Source organism: Austrofundulus limnaeus, unplaced genomic scaffold, assembly GCF_001266775.1.
Source record: "Austrofundulus limnaeus strain Quisiro unplaced genomic scaffold, Austrofundulus_limnaeus-1.0 Scaffold19, whole genome shotgun sequence".
In the NCBI taxonomy this organism is placed as follows: Eukaryota; Metazoa; Chordata; class Actinopteri; order Cyprinodontiformes; family Rivulidae; genus Austrofundulus; species Austrofundulus limnaeus.
The window spans coordinates 1,088,966-1,097,980 of NW_013952421.1; the positions used below are offsets into that span (position 1 = coordinate 1,088,966).

Below are 9,015 nucleotides of genomic sequence, written 5' to 3' on the forward strand. Positions count from 1 at the left end.
GCAATCTACAAATTACGTATATGAATTATTCATAACCTTTTCACAGAACCCTACTTTAAAAGGTCTGAACTCTCCCTTTAAAGGTGACATTACAACCCCACAAAGCACCCTGTTGGAGAAGGGGTTATCTGCGGAATCAAAGTGGGCGTGGCACAAGAGTGGGCGTGTCTAAAGCATAAAGACTGTTGGCTACGAGGCCTACATGACGGTATCCTTAGACCCTGCTTGATCTCTTTACAGCCTGACCCAGACCCCAACACTAAGGTTAACCAGGAGAAATGTGACCCAAGTAGGGGTCTCCAGAAAAAGTGGTGCCATACAGTAACGCCCCTTTTGTTCTTGTCCAATCAGGTGGTGCCGTACAGTGACGCCCCTTTTGTTCTTGTCCAATCAGGTGGTGCCGTACGGTGACGCCCCTTTTTCTGCTTGTCCAGTCAGGTGTGTCCCTTTAAAAAGGTCCATCAAATCAGGTGTGTCCCTTTAGAATCGCCTTTCATTGGGACACGCCCACTCGTCTGCAAAGACCCCTACTTGCCCTGTTGTTACATTTTTTTTACTACAATGAGAGTTGTGAGGCTTTAAGCCCACGTTTACACCTCAAAATGCAAATGTTTTATTGGAAAAAGTGGCAATTTGAAGATTAAAAATGAAAAGAATTTCATCTCACTGATATTTGTTCATGGACTATAAAACGAGCCTAACAATATAAAAAGAAAAATGAGAATTTATCACTAAAACATAGCTTTTATCTTTTTATTTCCTGTGCTTTCTGGACAAAACCCTTGAGGTAATATTTCAGCTTCTATCATAAATAATCTGTCGATAGATGCTTCACTCATCAAGCAACGTTAGTTCTCAAGAAGCAGTGTTTGCTGTGGAGAGGGAAGAAAAAAGTGTGAAAATAAAGGAGAGATGGTGCATGACTGATGGCTGCTTAAGATGTGGGGTGTTTTAGCTCCAGAAGGGCAAACCTGACCTGATTGATCGCTTGTTTTTTTCTGTGCCCATTTACTCATAACCCAGGAGTGCAATGGTAACAATTTGTTGACATAATGAACATGAGCCAATGTGAGAAGAAACATTTCTAAAAGTGAATGAGGAGACAAGAACGAGACTATGGGAGGACATCATGATCTTGTTAGAGTGGATTTTATGGTTGTGATTTATTGGTCTTTGGTTTTCTCTTGGTTTTGCCTTTTAGGATTTTTGTGTTTGTTTCTGTTGAGATCATCTTAAACTAGTTGTATTTCTTCATGTTCTGCATTCTTGTATTAGTCTGTTTCCTGGTTTGTTTCAGCTGGTTTTGCTTCAGTTAGGTCTTCTTTTTGCTCTACGCTTTTCTAGTTCCACCACCTGCATTGTTTTAGTTGTTTCCCTTCCTGGTTTCCTGTCTACTCTGTCTGATCCTTGTTGTTTCTATTTCCTGTTATTCCTGAGTTTGCTTCCTGTTAACTTTAGTTCAGCACCACCTGTTTTTGATTCTTCTTATTTTTCTTCGGGTTGAAATTCCTGACATTGCGGTGTTTTTTTGTTTTGTTTATGAATAAAAGTTTCATAATTTTTATCTCCTGCTTTGCCTCTGGATGTTCATATGTGTTTTAATCATTCCATAAACACAACCACATGACAAACTGTTGTTTCTTTTGAAAGAATAAGTAACTATTTGCTGCTTAGATTAGAAAAAAATTCTGGGGCTTACGTGGATGTACAAGGCCTATGTGAAAATGGAAATGTCAAAGCAAACAGATCGTCAAAGGCATTTAGGAGCAGTTTAACAAAATCTGCTCACAGAAGAGCAAAAGTTCTCTCAAGCTGCAGCTGATTTTGTTTTTATTGTTAGCAGAAATAAATCTTGTACACAGGAATGTTATTATTACATTAATATTGTTCCGTCTGCAGAAATCTTGGTTCAAAGCTTGTCTGCATTCTCCTTTATCGTCATCACTGGTTTTCTGTTTCAGTACAAGAACATGTTTAACAGTTATTAGTACTTAGTAACAGAACTCGATTTGAACCCAACAACTTATATTTTCAGTTGCCTTTCAGTGAAGCAGCTACAGAAACCAACGTAAAGCAGAGGTTTTTGGATGAAACTCCAAACCGATCATGGCGTACAGTATAAGGCAGAAGCGCAAACACATATGAAAGACAACTTTACACTAGCTAGGCATGCATCTAAAGCAGACCGACTGTTGGATTCTAACATTGTTGTGGCTCACCACTGAATCAGTCTTCAGCTCTGACTGGAGCGACAAGTGTGAAGCGGCTGGGATGAGGAACAGCACCTTCAAATCTGAGTCTATGGTCCTCTGTCGGAAAAGAGTGGATTGCTCAATCTGGGTTTGGGTGAGGTTCTGCCTCAAGTAGAAGAGTTCGGGTATCTTTGGGTTTTGTTCACGAATGAGGGAAGAATGGAACATGATGTACTGCTTCTGAGGTATTGCAGACTCTACTGTTGTGGTGAAGAGAGCTGAGCAGTAAGGCAAAGCTCTCTATTTACTGATCAGTCTATGTTCCTACCTCCACCAACTTTGGGTAGAGACTGAAATAACAAGATTATGGATACAAGCGGTCAAAATCAGTTTTCTTTGCAGAGTAGCTGAACTCTCCCTTAAGGCCTCTGCGTGTTCCATCTGAACTGCCAAAATCGTTAGGAGACTCCAGTGGGAACAAACCCTGTGTAGGGACAAATACCATGGTGGGAGGGGTTTTCCAGGAGCTAGACGCAGTGTGTCTCAGGGGCTATGAAAGGTGTGTGTAAAAATGAACGTCGAACAACTACGTGACCGTGCATTAACTGTTTGACTTCAGATGGAGCGTGTGGAGGCCTTTAGAGATAGTGTGAGAAGTTCAGTTATCAAGGAGAGACTCAGAGTAGAGCSGCTGCTCCTCCACATTGAGAAGGGCCAGATGAGGTGGCTCAAACGTCTGGTAAGGTTCTCTCCTGGATTCCTCCCTAGGGAAGTACTTTGGGCGTGTCTGACTGGGAAGAAACCCCGGGTAATACCCGGGACACACTGGAGAGGCTATGTCTCTCAGCTGGCTCAAGAATGCCTTGGAATCCTCCTGGAAGAGGTGGCTGGGGATAGAGAGGTCTGGGCCTACCGGTTCAAGCTGCTGCCCCTGCGACCTGACTTGGATTAAGCGGAAGAAAATGGATGGATGGATTTTCTTTAGTCCTAAACTTATAGCCATGCTGAAATCTTGATTCTGTATGTAAAAACATCATGCGATCCAAGTTAAGACATTACAGCCCCAAAAAATGATAAATGTGTTAGACTGTCAGGTTGATCAAAACTATTAGTTTGGTTAAAGGGCTCCAAAATAAGGACCATAAAAATCTGAATGAGGTGATATTAATACTGAATGAAGCCACACAGTCAGGGTCATACTGTTTTTAAGTTTAATCTTAAGCAGATATATTTTTCAGTAACTTATTGAATGAATTTAATGCAATAAATGGTTTAAAGCAGAACAAAAAGAAACATTCACTCAAAAAAATTGGTATCACTTTAGAGCTTTTCTTCATCTGGACAGCGAAGTAGCTGTTTCCTGACTGTCTAATGTCTATCCTGGGAGGTTATTACACAGAGCAAGTTTTATGATCCACAGACATGGTTTGAAACCATTCACGGCGGCACACTGTGCACTTTATAAGAACACGACCAGCTGTTTGGCTGTTTTAAATAAGAGGATACATGCTTCATCCACGTTGCTCTTTTCTTCTGCTTTTGCTTCTTTGAACCTACTTCAAACATTGTTCCGTGTGTGTGTGTGTGTGTGTGTGTGTGTGTGTGTGTGTGTGTGTTTAGTGTCATGCCAGCCATGTGGATGGCATATGCTAACGCAGTCAATGGACTGGCTGATTTCAAGTGTGTGTGATGACCAGTAGCTCTTATGTCCTTGAGCTGTGACTTTGATGTGAGGTGGTGGATGCCACTAGTGGAAAAGGTGATGGCCGAGGTAAATGTGGAACCAATTCCGAGTGTATTACAGTAGCCACCTCAAAGGCCCCTTCGTGGGGCTCTGCTACCTTTCAGATAGTCATCTTCCCTCGTCCATTAAATAATAACAGTCCTTCATGTCTCCCGAGCCAAATGTGCTAAATGGATATAATGCCAAATGGAAACAAATCAGGGGGGCTTTACCCCTTTTAACTGAACACTAGCATGTTTATTTTCTTGAGACTGTCATTAATGACTCCGAAATTCCCATAAAATGCAACTCTGACAGTGGATTAGCCCATTTAGCACCTCTAGACAGTAACTTTCACATGAGACCTGAGTCTTAAGTGCTGCTCTGCTTGTGGCAAAGCTTCCGCGTGGGACTGGCCTCGTCTTTAGTCTTATTTCTGCTCTGTGATCTTGCACTCAGAGGCACCTCTTGTAAAAGGAACAGTCGCAGGGAGGTCGCCCTGACATCTTTATCGTAATTGCCCTAAATACCCCCATTAGAGAAGCTAGCCAGTATCTTCAATAACACGAGTCATCCCTGGTAGCAGTGGTGCATCTAATTGCCTGGGTCTTTTTTTTTTTTTTGAAAGATTGCCTGACATCAGCCTGGTTCCCTATGGGCTGGCCCTCTTCATTCCCTGCCCAGCAAAGCATATCGTTATCGCAGCCAGCAAAGAGACCTGGCCTCCCTGCTACTGGATAATTAACTGTCTGGCTTAACTGCATAATGGAAAAAAGGAACATTGGCGGTAGAGTAGTTATTCAAGCAGGCCTCGGAGCGGAGAGGCGTAAGACAATACCAGGGTCGTCTTTGCTCACCATTTTTCAGTTGGATGGGTGATAATGTAGATGGATAGAAAGTCATACTGGAGGCCAGGGCTGGTTATGGAAGCTCGGTTTCATATGATAATTAGGCCCATATGCTAATTGCTGAGGAGGCTTGATGAATTTTTCCCAGGCTGGTGCTCCACTCCAGAGCTGCCTCTGCTATCAGCTGTCTCCAACGTCCCCTACTTCAAAGGCTTCAACTTTTCTTCATGTTTTTTGCTGTACAACAACCCATCCCAACAAACGACGAGGGGGAAAAAAAGTGAAAAAGACTAAAAACAGCAGGAGGGAGACGCGAAGGGATGTCTGTCGTCGTTTGACATTTACAAGTCTCTTAGTGAAATGTATGATGCACATCCTTGTGAGTGTTTATGCGCACACCGGTGTAATTAGAACACGGCAGGCGTGTGTTTGTCTTTGCGTTGTTGTACGGTGGAGGTATCAAGGACAAGTGCATTAATGAGCACCTGGAGAGGAACAGCTTGTGTCTCCTGGTTAGTGTGACCGCGAGCAGGGCATAGACTCCTTCACTGAGTCAGATGACGTGACTGATGGAGGGGGATGTTTCTGTCAGATCTGGGGCACTCCCAGGAGCTGCAGTTTATCTCCGGCTCTGACAACGACGCTTCACCAAAGGGGCCCACATCCTAGAGACTGCTGCCCTTCTCTCTCTACCCAGAGTGTTCCTTCTTTCCAAAAGTTTTGCTTCTTTTTTTTTTTTTTTCAAAAAAATGTATCGTTTTGAAACACGAACTTCAACAATTTCCAGTTTGCACACATAGAAATAAATAGATTTAATGTTAAACGTGGGCTTGAACAGAAAGGACTCAGCTTCAACAAAATCTGCTTTTGATAAATACCCACTAAATGTTTTTTCTTTCTTTTCTGTTGTACTGCAATAGTCTAAAATAAAACTTTTTTTAGTTTCCACCATTCAAAGTTAAACCAAACAGTTTATACAAAGTAACAACCAAATATTAGAGACAGACTATGAGTTTTTTTATTATGAAAAAAGTCATTTTCCATGCGCTAGCACCTGCTGTGAACAGCCTCTAAAGCGTGCCTCTGTGTTTATGGAATTGTTTGCAATTACTTTTGGGTCACTGTTAGTGTAATATGATTTTGTCCACGATATGACGACTGATCAATCATCAAATGACTGATTAATCCATCAAAACAGCCATTAATTGCAATGCCATTTGGCTTCAGTTTAGGGGTACACCTATTATTTTGATAGTCGATTAATCTGTTGATTATTTTTTCGATTAACTGATTAGTCACTGTTATTTCTGTCACAACATCCATCTATGCTTCCTATGCCAGCTCCAGTACACATCTCATTTCACGTGCTCACACTTGTGAATGTCACCCTGCTGCCTTAACATAACAAGTTCCCACAGCAAATTAAAATAACGGCCCATAAAACTTAAGCTTAGCAGCTTAATCACATGTATTGCTACCATTAATACATGTGATCATTAAAAACATGAAATTAAATACAATTTAAACTGCAAGTAGTCTTTTAGACAAATAGCTAATGTACAAATAAGTCAAAATAGCAGCCTCTCCCTCAGCATGAGGGGCTGTTAACCTGCTCTGCAGGGTGTAGACAAAGCTTTGCAAATCCAAAATAAACAAAAGAATAACTCTGGTTAAGTGACATTCATGCATACAAGTAAAAAAGAAAAAAAATACACCCTGTTTGAAATCTTGTTGGATCTGGCTGTCCAAACGATCAACTTATGCACAAAAAAAATGATAGATTATTACTATAATTCAGTGATTTAATATGATGAAATTTAATGCAATATACTGTAGCTAACATTAGCATAACTGTTAGCTCCGCTTCCAACAAACATTGTTTTCTGATGGTAAACTAACAAAAGGCATAGACAGTTTGCTACAGCACGAAGTGATCAGTCAGTCACTAAAAATAAGATCTTTAAGGTTCATCAACCTGATGAACAAGCTAACTTTCATGGAATGACCAAGTCTGCATTTCGGTTTCTTTGGTTTATGTAGCAATCTTTTAAAAAAAATTTTTTTTTTCAAAAAATCTTTATTTACAACTAATATTTACAACACATTCTTGCACCAGCAACGACTGGCCGAGGCTTAATGCAGGCAATAAATAAATAAATAAATAAATAAATAAATAAATAAACAAACATTTTTTTCTTTTTTTAAAGGTTACAAATTAAATTAATTACAAAGTGTTTGGTCTTTGATACATTTGCAAAATTATTTTAAAGTCCTGCTACTGCTAAAAATCTGATGCTGATGTGTTGAAAATTAAAATATTTCTTTATATGTTAAAGCTATGCAAAAGTGTAACTTCACAAGATACTCAATATTCCTTGAGTTCTCATAACATGATTTAATATTTGATTAAATAATCAACAGCAGGTCTAAGAGCTTTCATTACAGCTGAAGTGTTAGCACTTTTCCGGTCTGGACCAGTTATGCAATGCCAGAAAAGCGGCATCAACACCAATCTTACAGAAGCTAAATTGGCCACCTGCGTCTGGTGATGACTGGAAGGTCATTTCCAAACAATTTGGAGAACTTCATTCTATTACGTAAAAGCAGGGATAAAAATCTCAGCAACTTCACCTCAGATTAGACTTTGCAGACCTCGGTGCCTCAGTTAGCATGTTGAATGTTAAAGCACGACATCACCACACCATCATCGACCCTCGTGCTAAAAGGTAAGGTCTCAACCTGTTAAAGCCAATGAGAAGAAATGGGTTTTTAAGATTTATTTTTAAAATGATAAAGGCAAGCCCCACTTTAAAACATTTGGTTTACCTCTGGTTATTTTATTGTTTAAGAGAATCCTGTTTGTACACCTCAGAGCTAATCTCAGCCTGACTGAAATCCTTTGATACCTGTGTAAATGAACCCCTCCACAATAATGAGAGGCGGCTATGATCATAAAGTAGGTGAATATTTCAAGCTATTAGAATAGTATGCAGCACAGTTTTTGTATTCTATCTTGATTCTATTAATACAGACAAAAGTACGTGTTGTTGATTATCTGATATTGTATTTCATTTTAGAACCAAAATCATTTGACATTATTTCCTTTTTATCACATTCTGGTACATAAAACTTCGAAATTCAAAAAGTGTGTCCTTTTTTTATTTTAACCATGACTGTAAGTTGGATCAAATAAGGGTTACATAAATAATTTACCAAAACTAAAACAGATTTTTTTTCTGTTTAAATGGCAAAAGAACAAAGAGACAGAGTCACATCCTCAGTTGCATATGGACTGAACAGGATGCATATGGGACCAGGGCTACAGAAGAGCAGCAGGTTTTCAGAAATTGGCATTGCTTGAAAGTGAGCCATGGTGTTGATTCCAGTCTACTTCAAAAGACAGAGTCATGCCTAAACCTAAAAATCATAAAAACTACTGTATGTCTGTGTTGTGGCATTGATAACAATTCCTTATTATACCCGGCAATATACTCCTCTGTATTTAAATCCACATTTTCACAATAAATACAGCTGAAGTTGCTCAAAGAAGACAACCATGTCTTGATTTGTATCTTCGCATTGCGACATAAAAAACTAAACCTAACAATCATGAGGACCACCATGTTCAGATAACAGCATTTTGAATGATCTTTAGTGCATTTAGATATTTACCAAGTTTGAGACCTTACAAATGTTTCAACATGTCTCTCATTCAGCCAAGATGTTTTCTGCGTCATCGTGAAAGACATTACAAATAGGTCTGGACGATTACAGAGGTCATCACAACCATTTTATATAATCGTTCTAATTGGTTTTTGTCACATTTCAGGCACAATTAAACTAGTATAAATTTATATACATGTCAGTATTTATACATCATTAACACAATTAGAGGTTTTATTGATGTTATCTTCTTGTTCTGCTGCTGTGGCTTTGGGGCAGCTGAGTAAAAATAGCACATCTACAGTATTTGGCGGAAAACTTCAGACATGCAGGCAATTGCATTTTGGTGACCTTCTACTGGTATCACCAAATCAGTTGAAAAGCATCACTAGAGACGTGTTTATGCCTCAGTTGATGATAATTTAACAGCCTAATTAATTGAGGACACAGTTAATCTAATTTAGAGTCGATTTAACATCCAGTTTGTCATAGGTTGTAAGTATGCTTTATGAATCTGTCCTATGATGTAACATTCACACACACATACACACACACACACACACACACACACACACACACACACACACAC

At 39.5% G+C, this 9,015-nt stretch overlaps 1 long non-coding RNA gene across 1 annotated transcript in view; it reads right to left on the bottom strand.

Annotated features, from left to right (window-relative positions):
• Positions 1 to 7,027: 7,027 nt before the first annotated feature.
• The window catches only part of LOC106514321 (uncharacterized), a 21,731-nt gene continuing 19,743 nt past the window's right edge, over positions 7,028 to 9,015 (bottom strand). The window contains exon 4 of the long non-coding RNA XR_001309878.1: positions 7,028 to 7,502. This is a non-coding gene — a long non-coding RNA (uncharacterized LOC106514321). The remainder of the gene's footprint in view (positions 7,503 to 9,015) is intronic.